This window comes from Aptenodytes patagonicus, chromosome Z (genome assembly GCF_965638725.1).
Source record: "Aptenodytes patagonicus chromosome Z, bAptPat1.pri.cur, whole genome shotgun sequence".
NCBI classification, from domain to species: Eukaryota; Metazoa; Chordata; class Aves; order Sphenisciformes; family Spheniscidae; genus Aptenodytes; species Aptenodytes patagonicus.
The window spans coordinates 7,324,988-7,351,761 of NC_134982.1; positions in this window are offsets into that span (position 1 = coordinate 7,324,988).

The following is a 26,774-nucleotide window of genomic DNA, read 5'->3' on the forward strand; positions in this document are numbered from 1 at the left end:
GTTTTTTCCTCTTCCCCTCCAGGATAAGTTGGGGTGAAGAAGATGCTCTGAAGACAGATGCAGCGTTCCAGCTGTGTGGAGTGAACACAAAGAGAGAAATGAGCTATAAAATAATCCCATACCTGTGTTTTTGGGGTTAGGTTCAATCCACCCACTGTCCTCTAATTCCCTACAGACTTCCTAAGTGTAAGTATGCTTTGCACATTTAAGGAGACCCCTTCCAAACTTCCAACGATGCCTTCCATCATTACTATTCCTTCCTTTTACACTTGTTAAATTTGAATAAGGAAAGAAGGCCTACTGGTTTTTCCTTTTGTTTTCATCAAGATAGTATTGAATAAACTTGGAGATGTACTCTGAAAACATCCCCAGGCACTGCTGACAAAATCAAGCGTGAAAGCAGTTCTGTCCAGTTCCTATAGTCCTGATCCCCATCTCGCACATGCTATGCAAACCCTGTTGAACTCCCTATTGGCACATGCCACTCCTTTGGACTCCTGACCAACTTTAGATCCATCCCTGTAGCCAGCTTGTTTCAAGAGACCAGCTGCAGCCCCAAAGGAGAAGCAGAGCAAATGAGCATATTAGGCCAACCGTAAAACTCGGAGCACTGTCTCCTTTCTCTACTAACTTCATTAACAGCAGCAGGGATAAAGAAATGAAATCACTCTGCCCTGCCTTCCCCTCCCCTCTCAATTCCCACCCTCCCCTCATATCCCTGGCAGCTGAAATAGAGGACAAATCTGTCATTAAATATTTGTAAATGCTCAGTTATCTGATGGCAGCTGTTTTCTAACTGGATTGGGATGCAGAGCACAGATGCTTGCAGGAGCTACACCAGTTTTTTTTGGTTTTTTGGTTGTTTTTTTTTTCTTCCTTCTCTCAGCCTGATCTTCCCTTCCTCTTTTATTCACTAGGAAAGAGAAAAAGAGAGAAGACTTTGATGTTACATACTGCTCATTACACAGTAGTCTTTTCCTCCCAACAAACCCTTAGAGCAGGTAATCATTTTTTTTTTCTTTGGTGAGTGTTAACTAACCAACTGGTCATTACCACCAGGTAATGACTAGTTAAGAAAAAGGGAGGAGTTGATAATATTGACATGGTACTGTGGTTTGCAGTGAATTTCAAGAAACTGAAATTCTGTCATACAAGTTCTTCTAATGAAATTTAAGTAATCAGTCCCATAATTTCTCCTGTTAGTTTTAGCTAGACTAGAAAAGGTCAATGCCCTGGCAAGCAATGATTCGCAAATAACAGGTGCAGCCAGTTTCTGTTATACTGCCATGGGACACTGCTCTGTCACTTTTATTTACTGAATCAATCCACCAAAGTCCAGCAGGAGAACAACAGTTAAATGGCCATTAATTGTAGGCTGATGTGCAGATGAAACAAATCTCCAAAGGGACCATAAACCTTTGTTCTTTAGCCTCCTCCAGCTCACGCAATGGGATTAGCAGTAAATCACTCAATGTTTCATCTTCTTATTAAAAATTTACCATACTGATCATCTCAGGTGACTTACATCCAATCAGGACATAATTTGCTTTTTTTTTTTTTTTTAATTTTCAGTGCAGTTATTTAAGAGTTTTGTGGTGAAATGAGTAATTAACACGTAGAAGGTAGTAACGTGCATGGTGCATCTTTGATTGCTATGTTTGGTGTTTCAGGGGTAGGAATTGTGAAAGGCTGTTTTAGAAAAGTCTTTCCAGAAACTAAATTTTATCTCCTTTTATTACGGGCTTTGATTTGTTTAGTTTCATTCATACTGTGCCTCCTGATACGCAGTTCTAAGGATGTGTATTCAGTCTTCAGAAATAAGAATGATTGAATTATTGGAAGTTGGTGCAACGGCGGTTCAAATGCCTTCCAGAGATCTCCCCAAAGCAAAGGCTTTTCACTCACCCTGTGTACCCTAGATAAATTAATGAGTCCATAAGACGACCACAGTCTTGGAGGGTTTTGGATTTGAGCCTTGGGAGTATAGTGCATTGCATTGACACAGTGACAGCCTTCCCAAATAGAATCTGAGAGGTGGTGAACACATACGATACCCCCGCTTGCTTCCTGGGCTAGAACAGAAAGAAAGAAATGGAAGCTGTGGTACATGGGACCTCAGGGGCTTTATTTAATTATCGTTATTGAGACAGTTACATTTGCAAAACAAGAAGAGGTGCCTATCTGAGTGTGGCAGGCACCACTGACAAACACAATATATCAAAGCAGAAAGAGCAACCCCATAACGTACTATATTTCTAGGTAACCAAACAGCTGAAACAATCAACTAAATTCCCTATCTCCCCTAACTAGTGTATCATCCCTAATGATGCTTGTTTCTTCAGCAATCTTTCCAAAGAGAAGCATTTTGAATTAGGCCCTCATCCAAAGCTCAGTATAATCAAGAAAACTAGCACCAGTATATTAACCTAAGACTAATATGTATACAGAGAAATCACCTTCTTATTTGTACCCTTTCTCCTATTTGTGCATCCACAACCCTGTGAAAAGAGCTCATGTTACGTTTGTTTATTGCAACCACTTCCATTGTTTTCCTGGAAACATCCCCTTTTTTTAATGCATGATCTATATTCATGAACTTTATATCTCCTTATACTAAAGCACTCACTATATAATTAGACACAAATTTTGTGTGATTCAGATAATCTTGCGTGCCTCATTTTCTCTCATGTTTACATAGTAATCTATGAAAATCTGTGATATCTCCAAATACTACAGTCTTCAGTTTGAAGGTTGGTAGTTATTCAACCTGACCCTTTTGGTCCTGTCTTGATTTTAGAAATCTGCTTCTCGGAGAGCTTACCAGGTCAGAGAAAGCTCTGCCACCTCTGGTTTAAGCTGAGAGTTTCTTTCTCTTTGCTACAGCTGGTCAGCTGAACCTTCATACACGCTCTCCAAAGTCATCTGTTTAAGGTCGTCTAGATCCTTTGTGAAAATGTGAATCTATGGAGAGTCCACCTACACGCATTCACCAGCGTTTTTCTATTGATGGTTGCTATTGTTAAGTTCTTCTGTTCTTAATCCATTCACTGTGTGACTTATTGATATCTCAGCATTTCATCAGTCTGAAATGATGTGATAAGTCACTTAAGAACAGGTCCTGGTGTCTGACTCTAACTCTCTCTGCAGCCAGATGGAGACAGATAGCAAAACACATTTCTGGGTCTCCTCTTTTCTCTATCTCTGTCTTCCTGTAAAATGGGGAAAGAAATACATCTCCACCTCTCAAGTGTATTGTGAGAAATGTGCGATATTCTAATAATAGACTCATAAGCACCCAGGAGAGTTAAAAATCTGATTTAGAAATAAAGTTTTTCTACTGATTCCAATGTTTTTAAATGGATAATTAATGAAGTTGATACATTCTTGGCAAGTCATTGTTCTAGGCACCCTACAATTTTTCAAACAAGGTTGAAAGACAGCTTATGTTTACATATAAACATAAACACACATATTTACACTTTGGTAAATGGGAAAGCAAGCCCCAAGCCTTGTTATAACTTGATCTGAATTAAAAAATGGATGATATTAAGAATCTTTCCCATAGCAAGATTCATTTTTATGAAACAAACTGAAACACAAATACACTATCAATCTCTAGCAATGACCAAGTCCAAAAGTAAGATCAGTTTAAATATAACAGAAAAAGAAGTTGGGCACTCTCATGAGTTTCACAGGAGGGAAAAACATGACCTGGGGATAGTTGAGGTAGTGTTTGTTTTTTCTCCACGTGAAATAAAAGACATATTTACAGTTTTAATTGAAATCATTTCATATTGATAATATTGAAGCAATATATTTACAAAATACTGAATATCTACTAAAATTTAAATGTGGCATACAATCAAAATAGATTTTTAACACACATGAAAAATAAATTACTCAAAACTTAGAAATTAATGCATTTGTTCTGCCAAAAGGAAACACCCATATGACTAGAAAAAAGATGTAATTTCCAGTGAAGACACCTTTTCTTCTATCTAAAAGTAGATAGCACCAGTGTAGAGGTCTCCATCTGACCTACTCATCCTATGATTTCTCTCTGGTCAAAGAAGAGAAAGGGGTTCTTCTATTGCATGATTCATCTCATCTTAAAGTGGCAATCTAAATTATGTCTCAAAAGCATCTAAATTACACCTCAGAAGTGTCTATTAATGTTCATGGATTATAAATAGAGCTTTAAGTGACTTTCTCAGAGGTAGCTAAACTGGAAACTTCTACTTTAGTCACATGAAACCCTTTGAAGTTGCTAAGTTTAATAATCCTCCAACCCTAGATGTTCCAACATAATGCCTGCAGTTCCCAGTGGAGGCTGGGGTCCCAGGAAGAAGCTATTAAAGAATTATAAAACTACAGAAATGTAAGCTGGGAGGTACCTCTGGAAGTCCCCCATTGAACCTTCTGCTCACAGTGGGATTGTTGCCATCACTAGATGAGGTCATACATGGCATTTTCTAGGTGAATGATGAAAACCTTCAAGGATGGAGAGTAAGAAACCTCTCTGGATAACCTGGCCTAGTGATTTTCTACCCTCCTGACAAAGTAGGTTTTCCAAATGTTCAGCCTGCCCTCCACCCCAGCAAACAAGCAAACAAGCAAGCAAATAAATACATAAATAAATAAACAAACAGAGAGAGAAAGACAGAGAGAGAAATTTGGCTTTTGTGATTGTTATTCCTTATTTAATTTTTGCCACAACAAAGAGTTTGGTTTTGTCCTCTTTGTAACTCACCTTCAGCAGCTGTAGCTGCTACAGTTTTGCCCCTGCCAGAGTGCTGGAGGGCGGATTTCTACCAATATGCAGAAATACAGATCTCAAGGCATGACAGCACACTGCAAGAAGTGTCACAGGTAGCAGACTTATTGCACTCTATTCTCTCTATTCCTCCCCCTCTTTCTCCCTCCATTTTCTTTTTTTAGTACATTTGATTCCTCCTCTCTTAAGTATCAAGCATGCAATTATCCTTGAGATGTATTACAACTATGGCACATCAAATGTCTTATTTTTCAATATAGTATTTCCATGACCAGCACACACTAGTCAGTAGATTTGACATTAGCTTGGCAGTGGGACACATAGATATGTTTCCTTGGTCTGTAATACATTTTCCCAGGTGACCTTAGGAAAATCAGCTGAACTCCCTTTGTCCCCCATCTCCCTCTGTGAAATACGAATAACCAGTTTGACCTGCTGAAGTAACTATAAGGTTAAACACGTTGAGAACTATGGGTCTGCGTAAGTATGATTTTGTTTGGTTGATTTTCTTTTTATATAGGTTGACATGTTAAAGAGAACTTTAGAAATCACTCTTCTGATCAAACATATTTTTATGGCATTTCATAAGGTTAGCTAGTGCTTAAAAAAAGAAAAGGATAATAATGACTAATTATCCTTTTTTACTTCATTGCTAATTTCCACTCTTCTGTAGCTGTACGTAGCGCTTTGCTGAGACACAAGAAAGCCAGACCCCTACTCTCTGGCGGTTCCCTTCTGAATTGGACAGATAACATGACAAATAATTACTTTCGAACAACAACTTTTTCTCCTGGGCATCTCTTCGTATTTTCCAGTATTGGCATCCATTAAGAAGTGAGGCATAGATGTTCTTTAAAGCTTGGATCAGCTAAGACAGGTTTGGGAGGATCCCCTGCTCTTGGAAATTCTTGTGTCATTGTCACACGCAGTACATGAAACATCCATCAACTTCACATCAGAAACAATGTTCTCCTTCTTTAAAAAGCTGGTCCTAAGGGTTTGCAGCGTGTGTCCCAGAAGACTAATGATGAGTGCTGTTGTTTGATTGATAGAAACTAGCTTTTTTCTTGAAATCATACATGACCAGCCACAGAAGCACAAAAATTACAACAGTGCTTAGGCACTGAGGCATAAGCAGAAAGGACTACTTTTGATTTTCAATAGGGGCCACATACAAAAGGGGGGAGAGAAAACAGGGGCACTCAGTACAGCAGGGGTAGTCATACTTTGCCCAAATACTTTGAGGACTGTATTGGTAAGTTGCCAAGGCTGCACTGAATTTGCATTAAATGGAGCAGATGGCATCAGCTGCCCTCAACTTTAATGTTGAAATGTGGCCTACAGAGCAAATCTGTACAAAACTTTTCTAATTAAATCTGAAACAACATGCCTCATCTATTCCCCAGTAGCACAGCCTTTCTGGTGGCATTTCTGCAATTCTGCTTCTAGCCCCAGCCAAGAGAGACAATGGCAGAAGTGCAGAGGAACGAAAAATAAGAACACAGACAGACACACAGTTTTATCCAAAATGTTTTTTGAAGCACCAGATGAGAATGAGTGGGCTAGAATTAATCTCCATCAACCTTTACAAGGTAGCATTCTTTGTAACAAAAATGTGTTACTGTTTTTATTAAATGTGAACTTCTGGACAAACGAGGCAGTGGCAGCAATAAGTCTGGTCAGAGGTAGAACAAGGGAGAACCATGTTTCAAATCAGCTCTAACATTGACTAGGTAAACTCAGAGAAGCCAGTTAAGGTTAACACTTTCAAGTTTGCCTGTTTTACCATACATAAATTGAAATAATCCAGAATAGTCAATAAACCATGCTTTAGCTGTGTTCATGCACTTCATTGACAGACTGTGTGAACATTTCCCACAAGAATTAAACAGATGACACTATAAATAATTCCATTACACCAACAATTTCTGACAACAGCTGTTAATCCACTCTCCGCAGTGGAATTCAATACCAGGTAATGGTGTTTAACAGTTACGAAACCTACCCATTTTTATTTCCTAGGATCAACTTTTCAAAATATTTGTTTTACCTATTTATTTCATTTTCAAGTACTTTAGTTAAATACGTACTTTCCTTATCCTTGTTTCTCACAAGAAATTAAGAGATTAAAATATGTATCCATGTTAAGTATTATTATTAATAATAAATATTGGGCATATATGAAATAATCATTTCCTTGAATTTTAACAGTCATGACAGACTTCTGCATCTGCTGAGATTATCTGTAAACATATATTTGAAAAATAAAATGAGGTGAAATGAATAACTAAGCAAAAGTAAGATCTGTTTTCATTCAATGACTTTCTGCAGGAACACTTGAGCCAAATTTTCCCTTGGTAGAATTCCACCAACGTCAGGATTAAATAAGGCCATTTTTTGTTTCCTCTGTGAAACAGACAGGGAGAATATGTGTCTTTTTTATTTTATAAATAAGTGCATGAATTTACTGGTCAATAAGGTAATTGAGTGAGGAAAGAAGAAAAAAGGTTGTGAATAACTAAAATTGATTTTTTACACATAGTTCCCTGATATATTAACTATTTGTGCACCGCACTTTATTTCTCTCCTAAGTTTGCCTCACCTAATGCACAGTAATAATCAATAAGATACTGTTGATTAAAAAAAACCCAAAACCAAAAATAAACCCAAACCCCAAAACTTCTTCTGGATGATACAAAAGCAACACAGAAATAAGGCAATAAACAGACGTGGGCATCCAGTTCAGACTGCTCCTTCCGCCTCTTCCCTGTCTCAGTGCAGGTAATTTCCATGTTAGAGATAGAACATGACAGAAGAAAAGGAGCAAGAATTTTGCCAAGAGGTAAGACTGGATCAAGCACAGGTGAGCCTCCTCCTCTATCTTCCTTTGCACTAGAAGCACTGGGCATACCTGTTTATCTACCAAATTCATCAGGGGGCAGTAACACCGTGGGGGAGAGGAGGGAAAAGTGCTGCCCTGGAGAACTGGGGCAAAGAACAGAGAAGCCAGCTGTGATTCTAACAGCTGGTTTGACCAAATTAAGCCACCTCCACCACAGCCATGAACTTTTGGGAACTGGGATCTTAAAGGACTGGGCAGCAGCTGGAAAAAGCTTTTCAGCGTTCTCATTTCAGACAAGGGTAGAAGTTTTGTGAGCTCTGGTATACTCACAGTTTTGTACTGATTTAATCAGGCAGGAATAAATGAGATTCTTAGTCTAGAGTTTCACCAACTGCCTTTCTTATAGTGGAAATAAAGCATTTCAGTAGAAAAGTGGGACGTGTAAAAAACTTGCCATTTCATGTAGTGAAACACTTTAGGAAAGTTTTATTTTAGTATCAAATCCAGTGTAATTAACATGGTGCTTCTTTTATAGTAAGCTTGATCTTTTGGGGGAGATCTGTCTTTTATTAAGCATCACAACCTTTTAGATAGTATGACCAAATGGCACAGTGGGTTATTTTATTTATTTATTTATTTATTTTATTTTGAAACTGCTTGTTATATTTCCACCTTTGCTATGGTCTGTTGGTTGCTTTGGGGTGAAAATTACCATTTTGTTTTCAGTTTTCCTGAGGGGAGGAAAATGAAGTTAAAAGTCTTCTGAATTCAAGGAATGTGTCCTATGAGCCTAACAGTAATGGGTGAAATTTAAGCTTAAATCACTGGGGAATAATTTGTTGGCAGCAGCATCTGGAAAACAAGTGTGCACACAGTTACAGAGGTTAGTTTTTAGAACAAATGATAGAGTGGGCTTTAAAGGTAAGTTTAAAAGCACAAGGTGGGAGAAAGAAAGAAAGAGATGCAGACACAGGATAAGATCAGGGAACAGAAGAGGAGATTTAATAGTGTTTGCATAGCAGGTTACAGTTAAACAAGAGAATCATTTGAAGGAAAAATAACAGTCATTTTGGAAGTCAGATCATTGACTGCAAACACAAGGCAAACCTTGAAAAGGGACAGAGAAAAATTGTGATTTTTCTGATATTTTTTCTTTGTACAAAAAAATTCATATGAGAAAAATAAACTCTTTCACAGAAGAAAACCTGGTTTAACGAAAAAAAGTTTTTTAATTGTTCAAAAGAAAGTTTCAAAATTTTCAGTGAAAAATGCCAATGTCTGTGTTTCCAAACAAGCTGTCATTTTAAAATATGCAAGTACATTGTTCAAAAATAAAAAAGTTAAAACGAATTCTGAGAGTTCTGAAATTTTATTAATCCTTTGTATTTGTCCTTTAAAAGGATAAAGTATATCTCTATTAACACTTATGCTAGGAGGTGGTGAGTGCCACTTTTTTATTTCAGTGGAAGAGGAATGGGCTGAGTCCTTCCAGTACCCATCCCAAGCATCCCAATATGTAAAAGTGTTCTGTATGTTTGCTGTACTCTGAGTCCTGCAACTTTCTGTCTAGCCTTAGGTTCCTGAGTAAACCACGTAAGATATATTATTATAAATTCTATTCAGCTTGAAAGTGATTGTAAAGAGCCAGAAGAATCACAAAATGGGATTATTTCTGGAATGGTCTGTATCATACCGTTAATATCTCTTTTCCTTCACTGACAGTAGTGGAAGCCTAGAGAAACTCTGCTCTTTTGCTCGGCTGTCGTTATGAAGTTAACTGGGATGATATAGCATTGTTCTCTTTGGGAAATTTGACCAGAAGTCTTACAAACAGAATTAATAACTGGAATTTTGACCCTAGGACTAACTAGGAGATTATTTTGTTCTTGAAAGTCCAGATCAGTACGCTGAGCACGCAAGAGAGAATTTGTTTCCAGTGAGACGTCCTGCATCTTCATCTCTGGGGACCCAAATGGGGTATGAACAACTGAAGAGATGAATGACTTCAAAATCAATTTATAAATTTATGAATCACACTGAAAATTGTTAGTAATGTTTGAAAAACATGCCATCAGCTATCCAATAGGAGATGAAGTTTCTCAGGCCAGCTGGAGTTAGTCCTACACACAGGTAATAGCACTTTATATCATGAATATTCAATTGTTTGCAGGCTAAACCAGAAATGAATGGAAGCTCAGGTATCCCAGTGTGACCCTTAGCACCTGGTCAGTGCATCTTAACAGTGATTGGGATTGGCCTTTATTTATTTATTTATACAAAAATCATTGCCGTATTCGTCATACATCTCATTTCATACTGGAGTATTTATACCTGGTATTTACAGATCCAGATGAATGGCCAGGCACTGTGAAATCCTTCCCACTTACGTGGTATTATTTCTGGTTTATTTCTTATTTTTATATTAGTATGAAATCCAGTAAACATCATCATTTTACCAGAAGGAAAAGAAAGAATCAGCAAAGCATGTGTTTTCAGTGCAAGATATAGAAAACAAAATACAGTGCAGTGCTGTAAAGGAACATAAAGCACCTGTGACAGAGATTTAACAGTCCAGGTATTATTGTTGGACAAAGATATACCGGGTCTTAAGCTGATTGGTTATTTACATGACATTGCTCCCGGTTCTGTATCTTTTATTGCTGAGACATTTTTTCAATTACATGCAGAAAACATTTAGCTCGCTTGCTTTGTTTTATGAAAACAGCCTTTTAGCATCTTTCTTTTTACTTGCAAGTCAATGACTTAGATGTGAACTCTCAGATGCTCTGCATTATTTGTGTCCTTTGGCAGCTAAAACCAACACAGAACTCTTCACAGTAGAGTATTTCTGAGGCACCTTCCAGGAACCTTCGGCTCTGGGTAAATCCAGAGCACAGTTGCATCTACACAAGATTAACCAAGGACCTCATTAAGCCAAGTCCCGTGTCCCAGCTGCGGTTCTGCGGCATTGGGCAGGCCATCCCACGAGGCCAAAGTTAGGAACTGGCGTCCAAAATCTAGCACTTGAATGAGCGTGTTTCTCTGAAGCATTCACAATACCTAGAAAGTAATATTTGGGGAGGTTATACAAGGGTCATGTACTTAACTCCCAGTGAAAGTGAGATCTTAAATTCTTAGAAATGAACTTCAACATCTATACACATAGATTTGGATGTCCAACTGAATATGTGTGGTGGGACTTTCAAAGGGAATGGGGATTTAGAAACAAAAATCCTGAAGAAAGTTTGTCTGTTGCAACCTGTAAATCTTAGGGTGTTTAAGTATCTTATTCCTCCTTGTTAAGCTCTTTTTTCTTGGATTGGGGTTCATGGCATTTAACTTTGGCCTTCTAAAACTTTTTTTTGCCTCATTTTAAGCAACCAGGGAGACTTCCTCTATGTTCATTCAGTGGAGAGAAATCAGCACCTTCACAGGATAATTCATCTTATCCTACTTTAGTTTGAGATATATCACTCTGTGGAGATGCTATATTTCCTCCTTTGTCTACAGAGGAAGCTTAGATTACTGACTAAATAAGATAAGACTAAACTTGCAACTCTTTTATGGATAAATTTAGGTGAGATGAAAGCTCCAATCCATTCTTGCTAAATTCAGATTAATTCTTTAACCTTATTATGGAAACTTACAAAGGGAAATGCATATTTAATTAATGAAACACTGTTGTGTTTTTTGCGTGTGGTTTTTTTCTGTGCATAAAGACAATATTTTGAAGCCAGTTAAACACTGAATTTCCAGCAGATTAACAGAGTTTGGTAAGCACAGGTGTTTCTGTAATTGTGATAAATAACAAAAATGCACTGCATGCAACGGCCCTAAGAAGTCACACATCCACCCAAGTGACCTACGGGTGGTGAAGTTACAAATCATTTTACTGCCTCCAACAGTGCAAAATGTCTGGTTGCTGGTGAGAGGTAGCCACAAACCCCCAAACACCGACTCGTGGCGAAGAGTTTAAATGAGGGTTGGTACCATTTGTAAAACTGGGGTGTGGAGTACCAGTTTTGGTGGACTTCAGAATAATAGACGGAGATTTTTCTTGTCCGTCAGATAATAGTTCAGATACCTCTGAGTTTACACATGGTTGTAGATAGAAGTGTTATCTTCCATCATGCCAAATAGTAAGGTGAGACAGTACAAGGAAACCTTCAGGTGAGCAAGCCTTCCTTTGGATTTTTTTTTGGTTTGATTTCAGAACTGAAGAAAGACCTCTGCTAGTTACACTGTTTTTCTTCCCTGGAATAGTCTCAAGTCACAGAAAACTGCCCTCTACAAAAAAACCATGCAGATTTTGCAGCTGGGTTTTAGCAAAGCGCAAATCTAAGCAATCCCTGTTGCCAGACAATAGGAAACTCAGACACCACAGCCCATAATCTTGAATAAAGCATCCAAAATTAAAATGATTTTCTTGAAAGATTAACCCAATTCATTTTGGGTTAAGAGCTGGGAGGAAACAAAAGGGTCCAAAGTCAATTCTATTATCTTGATCAGAGCTACACTGGGACTGCGTCTCAAGATCATTATCTTACAAGACACGGATGTCAATCTCATTATGTAACCAAGTGTGTCTAGCACTTTCCTGTATAAATATACTTAATAGATATAGTTTTGACCTTTTGCTGTAAAATTAATAAAAAAGAGATCGGTCTCAGTGTGCCAAGAGGCTTTTCTCAGTCCCATTAAAGGATGATTTTTTGTGTAAATAAATACATTTCAGCACACAAAAGAAGAAAAATGTTTTCTGAAGAAATGACCTGAGTTTCCCCTCCTCTATATATTATCTCTGCAGCATTTTATTTCAGAAAAAAACCCTTCTTATTCCAGAGGGTTATCTGTCTGTACTCATGTCTGTCTCCTCATATCCATATTCCACTAGAATGTTAATGCTTTAAAGTTTCAACTGTACCTCAGAGACGGATATATTTGACACAGGAATTTTGTTGTATTACAAGGACTGGCCCACATGAGTATGGAGCCCCGGGGAATTTCGATCCTTTGATTTATCTGCACTTTTATAGATCATCCTCATAGTATTTGAGAGTGATGGGCAATTCAGGATTCATCTATGCACGCTATGGCTTATGCAATGACTTGAACAACTCCCTTGAGACAGAGTGTAAATAATATCCCTTGTCCATGCAGAAATAAATGAGCTTTTGTTACTCTGCCCCCCAAAAGTCAGGTGGGCAGGAAAAAGACCGTAAAAGAGCTGCAAGGAGGAGGAAGAGGGTGAAACCCGGACTCCTTGCTTCACTTTATTATGCATTTACTGTGGCTGAGGTTTTATCATTTGGCCAGAAGGGTGGCAAATGTAAGAAAGGAAGGTCAAATCTATAGGGCTAATCTTGAGAGGGTGCATTCCAGTATCATTTCTTTCTTAGGGCCATCCTTTAATGCACACTCAACTTACACCTTTGGGAACCCAAGGGAAAGGCACTGTAATGTTGCTGACGGTCAGCAAGGAAACACAAAAACATTTTTGCTCTGCTTGTGTTGGTACTGGCAGTGAAAAATCAAATAGGATTTAATAAGGACATTTTGCCTTGGTTAGCAAGTTCAACAGCTGGCAGGCAAAGACATCAAGAGTATGTCTGTGGAGGATAAGGTATCATCCTGGCATAAGCACTGTTCTGTGCCCTTCTTACACTGTCACACCTGTAGCGCTCTCAACATTGCAGAAAGGTTACAATTGATTTATTCAAGCCTAAGAGGAGAATTAGATCCACATTTTGAAAATAATGGTACTTGATTGTAATGTCACTTCAGACTATGCACATTCCCTTACTGGTGCCGATTATTAATAAGTTATTAAAAAAAAAAAAAAAAAAGGCAGTTCAGACCTGAGAAAGCTCTGTGCTGATGAAGCAGCACAGAGAAAAATAGAGGGTTACCCCTTACCTCAGTCCCTGGTTCTCACAGGGTTTCCTCTGATGCAGCCGTGTTATCGCACAGCAGCATTCACAGTGAAAATCAAGGTCCAAGGAGCTGGACAGAAACTTAACTTACTGAATCCGCAGAATTAGCTTTTCATTACTACATTGAAAATTTCATGCTATCCACAGAAAAATTCCCTTACTGTAAAAAACACAATTCTTGATTCTTGATACAAAGAAACTAAAGAAGCTATTGCTCACATTAGTTTTCTACCGGAGTCTCCAGTGGCTTCCACTAAACCACCTCTTTTTAGAATTGGAGTAAAAGAGAGCAGCATCCACCTTTCTGCACCTTTCCATGCAAACACCACCAAGGCTCACACAAAGTTCTGGTCTCACAACAAGGTGCTGAGACCAGCAGATAATGGTGGAAGCCATCTTCAGATCAAGATAAACATCCTCAATGCCACTGACCTCAGAGCAATTCCTGTGGTTAAAAAAAAAAAAAAAAAATAAATACACTGGGAGCTCAGATCCTCAGACTGCTAAAATTTTTAAGAATCAAATATTGTCTTTATATCTGGCATCAAGTTCTGTTTACTGACATCACTGAAAGTTGTGTATCCCTCAACTGTATTCTAAATTTTCACCTTTTAAATTCTGAAAGTCATTGAAATATTGAAGTAGTCTTTCCTGTTTCATGGGTACCAGAATTTCCCAAGTACTTAACAATCCTTTATAATATATAATAAACATTTTAAAATAAAATAAAATAAAATAAAATAAAATAAAATTAAATTAAATTAAATTAAATTAAATTAAATTAAATAAGATAGAATACATAATGAAAATAACTAATAAAAAACCACAGGCAAACAAGCCAGATCCAATCTATTACTATCTAGGAGGAGAACAGCTGTCTATCAAAGCTCAGTTTCCCTATCTGACCACAACCAAATAAACAAGACAGTCAAGCGCCTCCAAGGCAGGGGCTCTGAGGAGTAGAGGAATGTCTGCAGAGTCTGGAGCTGAAAGGCTGCTATTCTGCTAAGGATGTCAATCAGCCCTTGGTCGTTCTCTGATGCAGGAAGAGAAAAAATGCTCTGTTTTGCACAGGTGAACATTAGTCCAAAGTAAAAATGTGACTGGAGGATTTTTCTTTCTTTTTTTGTTGGTTTTTTTTTTGATAACACAAATGAACATTCAACTAGAAAAGAAGTTAAACAGGGAGGGACAAAACAGGCTGAATGTTTATTTGAAACAGGTTTGGCATCTTGAAAAAATAAATCCCTTTCCCATTGGAGCCAATCTTTTCCAATTTAAGTTTAATGACATTTTTCAGTGAATGCATATCAGTATATATTCAAAGCAAAGCTGCGTGTGCTCTGGTAAAGATGATCTAGAGGGGCTTAGAGCTGGGAGAAGCTTCCTTTTTTTTTTTTTTTTTTTTCCTTTTCAAACAATTTTTCCATAATGTCCAGTGTTTTCATATAAATGATCTACAGTTGTTAGTCTGCTATATTTATCTTTTGGGGCTGATGACTACTACATTAAAGGATCATCTCCTGGATTCTGAAAAATAAGAGGTGTTTGCTTCAGCTAGGAATTTTCATTTGATCATTTCAACTTCCAGGAAAATCAGACTATTGTCTACCTGTCAAGGTTAAAGTTTATTTAACAAGACATCTGTGTGGCTAATATCAAACTTATACAACAAACGATTTTATCAATCGACAAGTTGGATGGTCTCGCTGTTTTGATGGTATTATGATCAGAGCACTCCTCTCTTGCGTACTCTTTCTTACTGCACTGCAGATGAATCTAGAAACCTTAGCTTGTTTTTCTTTACTTATAACCCCCATGGCATAGCCAGTCACATGCGCTGGTTTCATTTAGCTGTGTAATTGCTGATCTTGTTTGTAAATGTTGCTAAATATATGACTAGGCATAAACTGCAGCAGTCTACTCAATACATTCAGACAAATTTTATTATTGCATTCCTTATCTCAAATACTCACAGATGAAAACTCCACTTACCCAGTTCACAGTTGTCTAATTTTTTCTGCAAGCTTTTCATTATCAGACTTGCAGTGCTGGAGGCAGAATCATTTATGCCAGTGAGGCTAAAGTTTGGACCAACAATATATCCTGAAGAGTTGGTCACCAAGCATACATGCAGCCTGTAAAACACAAACACAGGTGTCTGATATATTCTTATATTACTTACGGTTTCATGCATCAGTTTTAAAGCATGGGTGGAGATCAGCTCACAGATCTGAATGTTCTGGATGGGTCATTTATTATGCGAAAGGAAACTTGGGCCATACTCTGCACTGATTCACTTCAGGGCAGAACACTTTATCTCAGCCACAAGGTACCCATCAGCAGTGGTAGAATATGGCCCTTGATAGTCTCTAGCTTTACACTGGACTTGATGTTTTGCAACACCAGCCCCTCTCCCATGAATCTAAAGGTACCCACAGCATGGAAGACTAATTCTTTGGACTCCTATCCATGGGTGCTAAGGAAGACATCAACTGAGTGCATGCAATATGGTGTACACTTCATACCAAATGGTTATAGTGGAAGGAGAGAAGAGGAAAATGATAAAAGTCCTATAGTTTCATCTCTAGTAAATCTATCTTTGCAGTTTGCTCTCAACTGAGAAGCTGGAGGTTTCTTAACCAATAAATCACCTGCCTTGACCCTCGTATCAACAATAGTAGTTCAGTGAACTGAGATACAAAAATCAGGTCTCCTGCCTCAGATTTCTGAAAGCAAGCAGGAAGTAAATAAACATCGAGAAATGCCTTCATCCATTTTAGTTTTGAAGCTCACTTATTTTTCTTTACATTTGAAGAAACAAGTATTTTACAAAGACAAGGTTGTTGATTGCTCAGTTAGAATACTGGCCAGGGATAGTGCTCACTGGTACGTGATCCATTTCACACTAAAGGTTACGATCTTCACATCTGCTTGGTAGGAAATGACCTGGATGTGTTTTACCATCAGTGGACGGAGCCAGAACTTTCAGGGAGACTTTTCTAGGGAGCTTCTGGGACTTCAGAGAAAGAGGTCACCTCTTCATAACATGAGCCAGGTGAAATATATTCAGGAAATCTCTTTGTAAAGCAAATCTATACAGAAATCTAGATGGTTAGCTCAACATATTGTGCTAAGTAGGTGTGTTATCTAAACTTAAATGAGACAAATGCTACCTCTTGCCATTATGCCGTCATTCTAAAAACATTATTCATTTACTAAGGCCCAAATAGTGTGGACATAAGACAGTCAGCACCATTTGTCCTGGGGTCCAAGACTTAATTCCAGCATATCTGATTTCTAAAGGCCATTATATATACACCAACAAAAGCTATAGGTATGAGATTACATGACCAAGCACTAAATACATTTCAATGAATCCGGCAAACTAAAATTGTCATGCTTTGCTCTATTCTGACCATTGTTTATAGTAATTAAATCCTGTGCCTTCTGGAGTGTTGAGCTTGTCATGGAAGAGAAGTCAGACAAATTGGCTGCTTTTAATATAAAGGCAATTATTATTTATTGAGGCTGCTGAACAAAGATTACTCAGTAGCAATGTGGCTAACACTTGGTCTACCTTGACACAACCTGGAATGTTTACATGTAAGTACACAGTGTTTTTCTGTATCCTGTCCTGTTTTGTTAAGTCACGGAAAGAATTGCTGATGACCAGATTCTTATGCTGTCCACCTGCTGTTCAAAAAATTTACCTCAAATGAAGGCCATGCTTTCATATTCCCAGCAGTTCAATCTCAGAACTGCAATAATTTGGAATGATTATCATTCTCACTTATATTTCTGTAAGCTGTGTTTAACACTTCTGTTTTTGACATTTACATGTTGCAACTGAGTATCTATATATGTAAATATACATATGCATCAGTATATATATCGTATAGGTATGTATATAAATATATATATGAGGGAACTGGAAATTGCTGTGATGGGATTATTTAGAAGACTGACCAATCAAGCCAGTTTAAACTTCAAACAGAACTCTACTAGATTGATGTACATTAACAATACATATTATTTTAACGGTTTGTTCCTACTCGTTAACAGCTATTATCACTGCATATTCAACATAGTGCTTAACAATCAATCCTAAATTAACTATGAGTACACAGTGCTATGGAGCTTGTGCCATGCAGTTAGTGCTGATGACCATAGTCCTTGATGATCTTAATAGATGAGGTCAAAGTGATCAGGCTCTCTTACAAGGGATCCCCATCACCATATCTGAGATCTCATCCTGTCATAAAGTGTTTGGATTTCTTGACAGTGCCTAGCTCTTGGCCTCCAGTTATTGACTACTTGCTGTCCAAAGATGGGAGAGGGGTGCTACATTCCCAGGCTGAGGCAGATGCCTTCTCCTATTGTTTGGCTGGGTTTTTTTTTTTTGTCCCTCTCTGAGCTGCTGCTTCTTTTCCTTCAGTGAAAGCAGTCTTTTCACAGCTCTTGAGGTTGTGCTGCTTCAATGATCAATAATTGCCCATCAGTGAGTTGTTTGCAGTTCTAGGTCCTCTGTTTTCGACCCATGCCCATACCTTCAAGGCCTTTGCTGCTATCTGACATTTAAACTGATATGATAACAGGGAAAATCTGGCACGATGCTCAGGTTCACACAAGAAGTTCTCATAGCAAGCTGATAACAAGTCCAAGAGGCCAGGACGGGGGCCTAGCACTGTTAGCAGAAGGCTTATGTTCTGTTACTAGCACTGGTTATACTATTTTTATGGGTCATTAGGTACAAAAATGCTTATACAGTTATGCTATATTAGTGTGTTTATGTTTGGTTTCAAAACAAACTAATATTAAAATCTGTTCAGTGTGCTTCTGCTTTCATGGGTGTAGCAGGTCTCTGTTCATTCAATGAATATTCGAATTGTAAAACAACCACTTTCCCATAATAAGAAGCAGACCCGCTGGTGCTGACTGCTCATCAGTTTCAGTGGGAGACTGGCCTAGGGGAAGAATTTGCGCTTGTAGTTTTAACTCAGGAACATGACTGACCGATGATGCTCCTCCAGTTACTGCCGTTATTTTTCCAGGGACTTTTACACACCTCCCTTCTTGGATTATTTCTCAGGGAAAGACTGAGACAACGATCTTTACAGAAAGAGAGCCATGATAAAAAACATTAACAAGAATGTTTTTATAACAATCTCCCATCACTGCAAGGCTTGTTTCTAAGCTCTTTCTTCACCTAGAAGCAGAACAATGGTTATGGCCAGCTGAACTCCTGTTGTGACGCAGGAGTTAAGAAGGAAATCAAACGTCTTTTCTGGGGTCACAAAATAACAAGGACCTTTGCTCTTGTCAGGCGGACATAAGGTCACAGGAGGGAGCGAAACAGGGTGGTTCAATTTAAAAAACACACAAAATTAAATACCATTATTAGACCTTAATATAAATTGAAATTCCTGTAAAATTGTTCATCGGTTTCCATTTTTAGTTTAGATGGGTGTCTAAATCCTCACACATCTGTATGTTAGGGGTGTCTTTGAAGATAAGAGGCTCTAATTTTAGGTCTACCTGATACACCTTTTTCAAGCTTGATCCTGAGATCCCTTATCTCTTCTCTAACCTAGAGAGAAGCTGCTTTATTTGCTTGTTTTATATGAGTGGAACCAGTTCCTGGAGAAAGATGGAGACCTGCTGAAAGGACTCAGGTGTCTGTCAAAGGTTTTCTCAGTTCACTTTTAGAGAGACAGAAATGTCCCTTCCAGAAAGTATTAGTGTGTTTTGCCCCACACCAAATTAATTCTTCTAAAAGCAGAGGAGTGATATAAGAAATGTCCCCATAAACAGAAGTGTCTTGAATTCTCCTACTTCACCATAACACCTTAAAAAACATTAAATGGGACTTGTTTTGTTAACCTTAGAGGTAAATATAATCCATATGATATTCTTATTATATCACCTAGACAACAAAACTCTGTCAACATCATGGTCTAAAAATAACTGCTAAAATATCAAAATCCAGATTCTGAACCCAGATGTCTTACATCACAGTCCTTACCTTAACCACGAATCTTTATGCTAAAATAAAATTTCCTCATGGAAGCTCTATTCAGACTACTATAGCTTAGTGCAAGAAGATAGATTTAATGAGTGTGTATTTTCTAATCTATACAGATGAACCTATACAGATGAAAATGTTCCAGCCATCTGCAATAGTTATACATAAAGTTTGCTGTGTTTTAATGGGAGAAGGGCTTCATGAGCCTCTGTAAAAGAGTGACAAAATAGTACAGGGCTTGGGGTGGAGAGAGGGGGCAAAGGAGAGTACAAATTTGGTTTTGGTCTTGTTTCTCCAGTCAGATAACATTTGGTACAAGGTGTGAGGCAAGTGTCTGAAGTTCAAGATAATAACCCAGTTAGCTCACCAGACTCATCAAAATTTTCAATGTTATTTGCACAAAGCTGAAGAAGTTTTTGTGACTGTGGTTTTGTGTGAGAAAAATGTACATTTCGTTATTTGACTTGTCAATATTATTCATGAAGCTATGCATTTCTCAATTCTGTTTTTTTACATTGAGATTTGTGTGTTGGTTTTTTTTTTACTTATTTTATTTTCCCTGCACAATTGTAACACATATAAACTTTTGATAGAGCTGGGCAAACTGTGCTTTTAAATGCTCTACTAATATTTACTCGAATTTTTAAAGCAAGTTCTCAGTGACTAGGTTAGCCCCCACTCTGTGTTTGTTTTCTGCAGTTATTTTAGTTAATGAGTTTGCTGGCTGGGATGTTCCTGGGAACAGCTAATTTTAGACAACTATTAAAAAATACTAACAGAAGGTGAATTTCACAAAATGCTGCTATTTGCAATGGAAGTTTGGTTTTAAGAGTTGTGGTTTGCTCATCCAATGAGAAAAACATATCATATGATTTATGTGTCTGCTCACACCATCTTGAATTTCAGATTTTAAATTTTATGTACTTACAACCATCTGCTCACAAGCTAAATTCACACCATGGCTTTATCGGAGAAAATACATATATTTGGTTAACAGATTTGAATAGTTGATGAAGGGAGGGAAAATGCCATCTGATTGTACAATTTCTTCAGCAAGACTTGGAGGTCACCTTCATTTGCCTGCTTTCTCAGTCTGTAGTGTAATATTTTGATCTTAGTTTCTCTTAGTTTGGTCTAGATAGCTTCATTCTTCCCGTAGGACTCAGAGTTCGCAGTTCCTGGATGACTACAGTTTCACTTTCAGGGAATTAACAGCTGGATGCTAGATTTTCCCTAGTTCCCCTATTTTATTGTCCAAATGATTAATCACTGCCTTTAACCACAGCCTCTTCTGGAAGTAGCCTGAATTTGGTGTTCAGGTAAAGATTTAGGCGTTAAACACTCTGGAGGACTATTTCATGCAGGCTCAAGGCTTTGCAGCAAGTCCTGGAGGAGCATCCAGTTTCCAACCACTCCTGCAGCAGGGAAAGGAGCGGGAGGTCAAGAGAGCGAGCATGGGGCACAGAGGTGCTGGGCAGCCCTGGTGCTTCTCTGGTTGTCCATGGGGAGAGACGAGGAGCTGAAGAAGAAGAAGAGGCTGCTGAGTGTAACCACCACCACTCCCCGCGAGTGCCACTCACCTGTTTTCTGCAGGTTTGGCATGGTGATATCAGTGGGGACTTGGTTGCTTTTCTCTTCACCTCATCTCATCCCTCCCTGCAGTCTGCAGTGCTAAGCAGGTAGTTAGCTGGTTTGTGCCTGTTGGAAGCCTTAGCTCCAAGTAGAAGCATTTTTTTCTAGGCATTTATGGGCTTTGTGGCAAAACATGGAAAAACTATCATCAGCTGAATTATTAATATTTTAGGTATAATTTCTGTTGCTGTGTCCAGACGTACCTCTTGGGGTGTATTGTGAAGTGCCTCAGGATCCTGGTCTTCTACCTGTCCAGATCACAGTCTTGTTGAAAGACATCAGATCTGCTATCCAGGGTGCACACCCAGGTTTACTTTGTGAATGAACAAGGTCTGAGAACAAGGCAGTGGTTTGGATCCTTAACCTATAGATAATGTGAACCTAGAAATAGACAATGTGAACCTATTAACAGGCTCTAAGTTACAACTCCAGTGAGATGTGTTTACAGAAAATATCCTTTCTGAAACATTTCTAAGGTTCTGCTAAACTTGAGACCTACAAAAAACCTTGAATCTAGGTGTATTTGATAGTGTGAAGAAGCTCCAGGGTAGAAGGAACAGTGTAAGGGAGGGGAAAATAAAGAGGACAAGGAGAAGAAAACTATTGCCAGAGAACATGGAAGGAAACAGTGACCTTCTCACCTTATTTTCATGCTTGAGATGCAATTGCCTGGCCTCAGAGAAGAGAGGGTAGAGGAACCCTGACGGATCTAAATATTATAAAATCCCTAAAGCAAGTTTCCGAAGAACACCTGGAAAAGTCAGGGGAATATAAAACTGAAGAATGAGTATAGAAGAGCTTATCATAGCTTACTGAAGGTCTTTCATTATCAGTGAGAGGGACATACAGACACAGACAGAAGTACTGACAAGTACCCAACTTCCTCCTTTCCACACAGAAAGAGGTAAAGAAACACCTTTACACAAAGATGAGCACACATCCCCCAGCCCTTATTTTGCACAAATGTCCCATAACATTTATAAGTTCTTCTCCTCTTCACAGAGGTCCAGAAGCACTCCTCCATCAGATGCAGATGTACAGGAACATCCACACTAGTAGAGAAACACATGGTGCACACAACGCCAGATTCACAGAAATACTCCCACCCACGCTTGCAAGCATTGCACCACACAGACGGATGTATGGCTCGTCGGACACAGACATGGATGGCAAGCTACCAACAGCTACAGAATATTTAGAGCTCACGTTGTATAGATGTGACCACTTTCTGCATTTGAAGGCAGCACAAAGGAGTCCAGAACCACAACACGCATATTAGGATGGTTGGTGACAACACTGGGTGGCCATGAGGCCAGGGAGAGGGTGTGCCATGGCTCTCTGCTGCGTGATCCTTGTGGGGTACAGACTGAGAGCACAGTCTGGTCTTACCCATGTGAAGGAGTTAATTACATTTAATCCCACCAGACATAAAGGATGCAGACAAGGAGCACAGAAAGGAAGCTTTATTGTGTCCTAAATTAGTTTTAATTCCCTGCAACTCTGTCCCTCCTTTTGTCTTCTCTGCCAGAAAAGCAGCCAGTTTGTCACAGCTAAAAAAAATTAACATGACATCTACAGCCTCTTGTAAGCATGTGGTTCAGGGAACTCAAGCCGTGAAGTTATAAGGTATTTCAGATTGGCATCCTTTATGAACTTGCTATAGCTTTAAACAGCCTAGCTGAAGTAGCTTTTAACTGAGTTTGTCCATGTCTGTGCTTGCTGCTGAGCTTGTTCAGAGCTGCCACATCTCAGCAGATTGTAAAAGGAAATAGTGAAGATACCTGTCCAGTTTTTGTACAGTAGGCAAAACTGTTCCTTTTCTTCCCATAAATTTAAACACCATCTTCACCCACAGTCCAACAAAACCTTTGGCTGTGTTTGCAGTTTGACTTGAGACAGGAAATTTTGGAAAATATTAAATTGTCTGACTAGCAAAAGAAAAGAGAGAGTTCTGATATTTGCACTTCTGAAGTGATCACATTGTTCCATATAAGCAAAATTCATTTGTAATCTGCATTTGTTTGTATCTGCTGTTTTAAATAGCCCTTTTCACTAGGGTTGCAAGATGTTTTCCCTGTTGTATGGTTAGTAGGTCTGATAAATTAACAGCCATGCCCAGCATCAGAAAGGAGATTGGTAGCAGAGGTGTAATTTTAATCTGACTTTATCTGTGTCACATACCTTAACCACAAGAAAGTCTTTCTTTGCTGTCTAACAAACAGGATACACATGGTAATCAACTATGCCAGGATGTGCTAGCAGCATTTGAACAGGCTCTTCGCACAAACATTTGTCACATGGCTTTTCTTTGTTTTAGGGGTATGATCACACATAGATCAAGGTGAAGGAGTGCGACACTTTAGAGAGGGACACACTAGTACTGCCCAAAGAAATATGCACTGTAATTCAGAGGATTTTAACTCTGCTCCTGGTCCTGCTGCTGAGCTGGGAAAGTCACTTACATCAGACCACTGATCCCAGCTTCCCACGGAAAGCTTTTTAAGCTCCACCGATGACAAGTATTATTGTCAGATCTATTTACGATTGATGTCATTACTTAAGCAAAAGCCTTTTCCTCATCAAAGGGGTGGTAACATCATTTTACAGCAAACTTTACTGACTTACAGGTTATCACCCTTTCTGCTGGAACCGCTGCTGCACAGCACCATGCTCGGTGCTCTGACCATGTGGCACACTGCTCCCATGGGGCAGTGGGTGGTGATAGCAATGTTACAGCACGCTCCTGGCCTGGGAGGTGATCCTAATGTTCCTGCCATTTTCTGTCATTTTCTGTATTTCCAAAGCTAATGATTTAAGCTGCGTAGAGAGTGTGAATGAACCCTGGGGTTTTGCATCCACAGCAAGGATAGCGTAGCACATCCAGGGAAAGGAGGTGCCATTAACCGTTGTAAAAGGGGATGCAGCTCTATCCTTCTACCAGAGGAGCAGCAAACTATGACAAAAGGCACGTGGGGCCCTTGGAGCTTGAGGATATATGATTGCATCCCTCAGCCCTTGCTTGGTCTCCCACGGGTGTCCAGATAAACTAAGAGAACATGAGCTAGATGTGATTGTAAACAGAAAAAAGTGTAAAAGAAAGACTGCAAGAGCTCTGGGCAGCCTCTCCTTTGTGAAAGATGTGTAGGGGTGTTCACAATTGCAGCTAAAAAGGTAACTGTCTTCTTAGGTCATTCAGGGAGAATATGAATGTGTGAGGGGATCAGGTCCTCACCAGTCTCACAGGATGTAGGGGAGGTCCATCGGAGCCAGTGCAAATTGTAAGCCACACACAGATTTTGTATTTCTGATCCCTAATTTATTGGATTTTTTTTGTGGCGGTCCCAGATTCATCTTTAAAACTCACAGACACTTGTCACATATGCTCCCTAAAGATGACAGAGCTGCTGAAAACCATAGATTTGCTGCTGCAATCGTGGAGAAGAGCTCTTAGCAATGGTTTGGGTGAAACAACCATGACAAAACGCTCAGATACAGCTGTGCATTAAGGCATAAATATACATGAAACAGAGCGTCTCAGGAAGCATAATTGGTACCAAGGACTCAAATCATCGCAATAAACTTCAGACACTCAAAGCCTTATCAAAAAGAAGTTATCTTTTAAGGAAGAATTTTTTGCACAGCCTTGGATCCTACCTTCAAAGGGATTGGGACAGTGGGAGTTGACCATATGCTGACATTGCTGGTCTTCTGCTCTTTGGTGCTGCTCAGAAGCTCTTCATCGATCATATCCTAATTGTTTTCGTATCTATAAGGCATTCTTTTCCTTGACTGTGAACTCAGTGAATGCATAGGCAATTCAATACTGAGGCTAATCTGATTTTATACACCACAGAATGGCTGGAAAATAACCAGCCAAACTGCAGCTCTCTGTTCAGCCAAATTCTCCCTGCACCATGCCCCTCTCTATAGAATTTTCCTCTTGCTAAAATATTTTCCCGTCTAGACATGTGCAATTCCCATGTGCAACTCCCAGCGCTGTCAAAATGTGCCAGGCACATCAGTGCTGAGCTGATCAGTCTGGAGAACCAATTCCAAAGGTCAGGCTTCTTATTTCATACCTAACACTGCTGATGTGGCTGATCAGTTCAAGGATATGTACAGAAAAGAGACAGAGAAGAATGGCTTCTTGGGGAATTCAAGACCTGACTTGTAGACAGCGAATTGTCCAGATAAAGCAAGTAAGTTTGTTAGCACTTGGGATGTCACGTGCAGGTTGCTTTATAACTTCTTAAATAAAACATTAAAACCCACAAGTTTGGGGGTTTTTGTGATTTTGTTTTTTTGGTTTTTGGTGTTTGTTTGTTTGTTCGTTTGTGAAAAAACCTAAAGATGTTATTATATGAAGCTTCTTAGGGCTCCTGTAGATTAGATACGTTAATTCAGCCTCCACTGCTAGTGTGGGATATTACTATGAAACAAGGAGGTCAGAGAGTGCAGGTGTAGGATGCCACAGAAGCAGGAAAGAGATCCAGAAAAGAAGCATGGATATGAAGTTCCCATCACGTTACGTGGATCTCCCTGCACTTGACCAGCCATGCCTTGATCAATGCAAAGGAGATGAACGAGCTGCTCGTCCACCCCCCTGGTTTGCTAACAGGAACACAGCAAGCACAGACCATCGCTAACTCCAGATGCAGGGGCATTTTACAGAATAGGACTCAAGCATTGTAGGAATCCCATTTATTTTAATAGTCCTACAGAAGTAGTCAAAGTTTTGCCTCAGCTAATACCCTCAGGACGGCTCAAACTAACAGCCACAGAAGAGAAAAGAAGTCTAAGTGCTTTTATAACCCCGTCCACAGCCACACGCTCTCAGGTATGCTGTACTGCTCTTATCACTTGTCCAGCTCTTTAGCTGTCATTTGAACTTACTGTGCAAAACTGGGAGGTACAAAGCTTATTCTTGATTTTTACTTAAGATGGTGGTTTTCTGTTCCCTTCTGAGAAGCACTAGATGTACATTTTATATGCAAAGTTTTCATGGCATATATAAAGCTTAGGATAAATTTCATGGCTCAGGGCTCAGTGAAGGTAGAGGTAAAGAGAATAAGAGCTGAAAAAAAAACCAAAGAAAAAGATAAATATTTAAACTTTGGCATAATGAAAATCTTTCCTCTTATGTACAATTTTATTTTCTATTCATGTTTCCTCCCCTTCTGCACTTATACTTGCCTATTTTGCACAGTGCAAATATGTAGTAAAATGTCCAGCTCTTAATACATTTTCCCTTGGGGAGATGGCAAATAAATGCATAAATTAACATATATGTGAATTCCTGTCTCAGGGGTTTAACAGAACTTTTGAACACTGACAAGCTGGAGTTTTTCAAGTCATCTTTGTATAATTTATAGGAGATTCTGTACATTACTTGTGTGTGTGTGTGTGCGTGTGCGCGCACCATAACATTCTTTGCAATCTTCTGAAACAAGCTTATGCCTTTGAAAGTTTTGTGGAGATGCGTGGGGAGTTTCACATATTTTTTTTTTCTCTTTTTTTTAATAACTCCAGATCCAAAAGGAAGACCTCATGAATTTAAAATTGGCCATT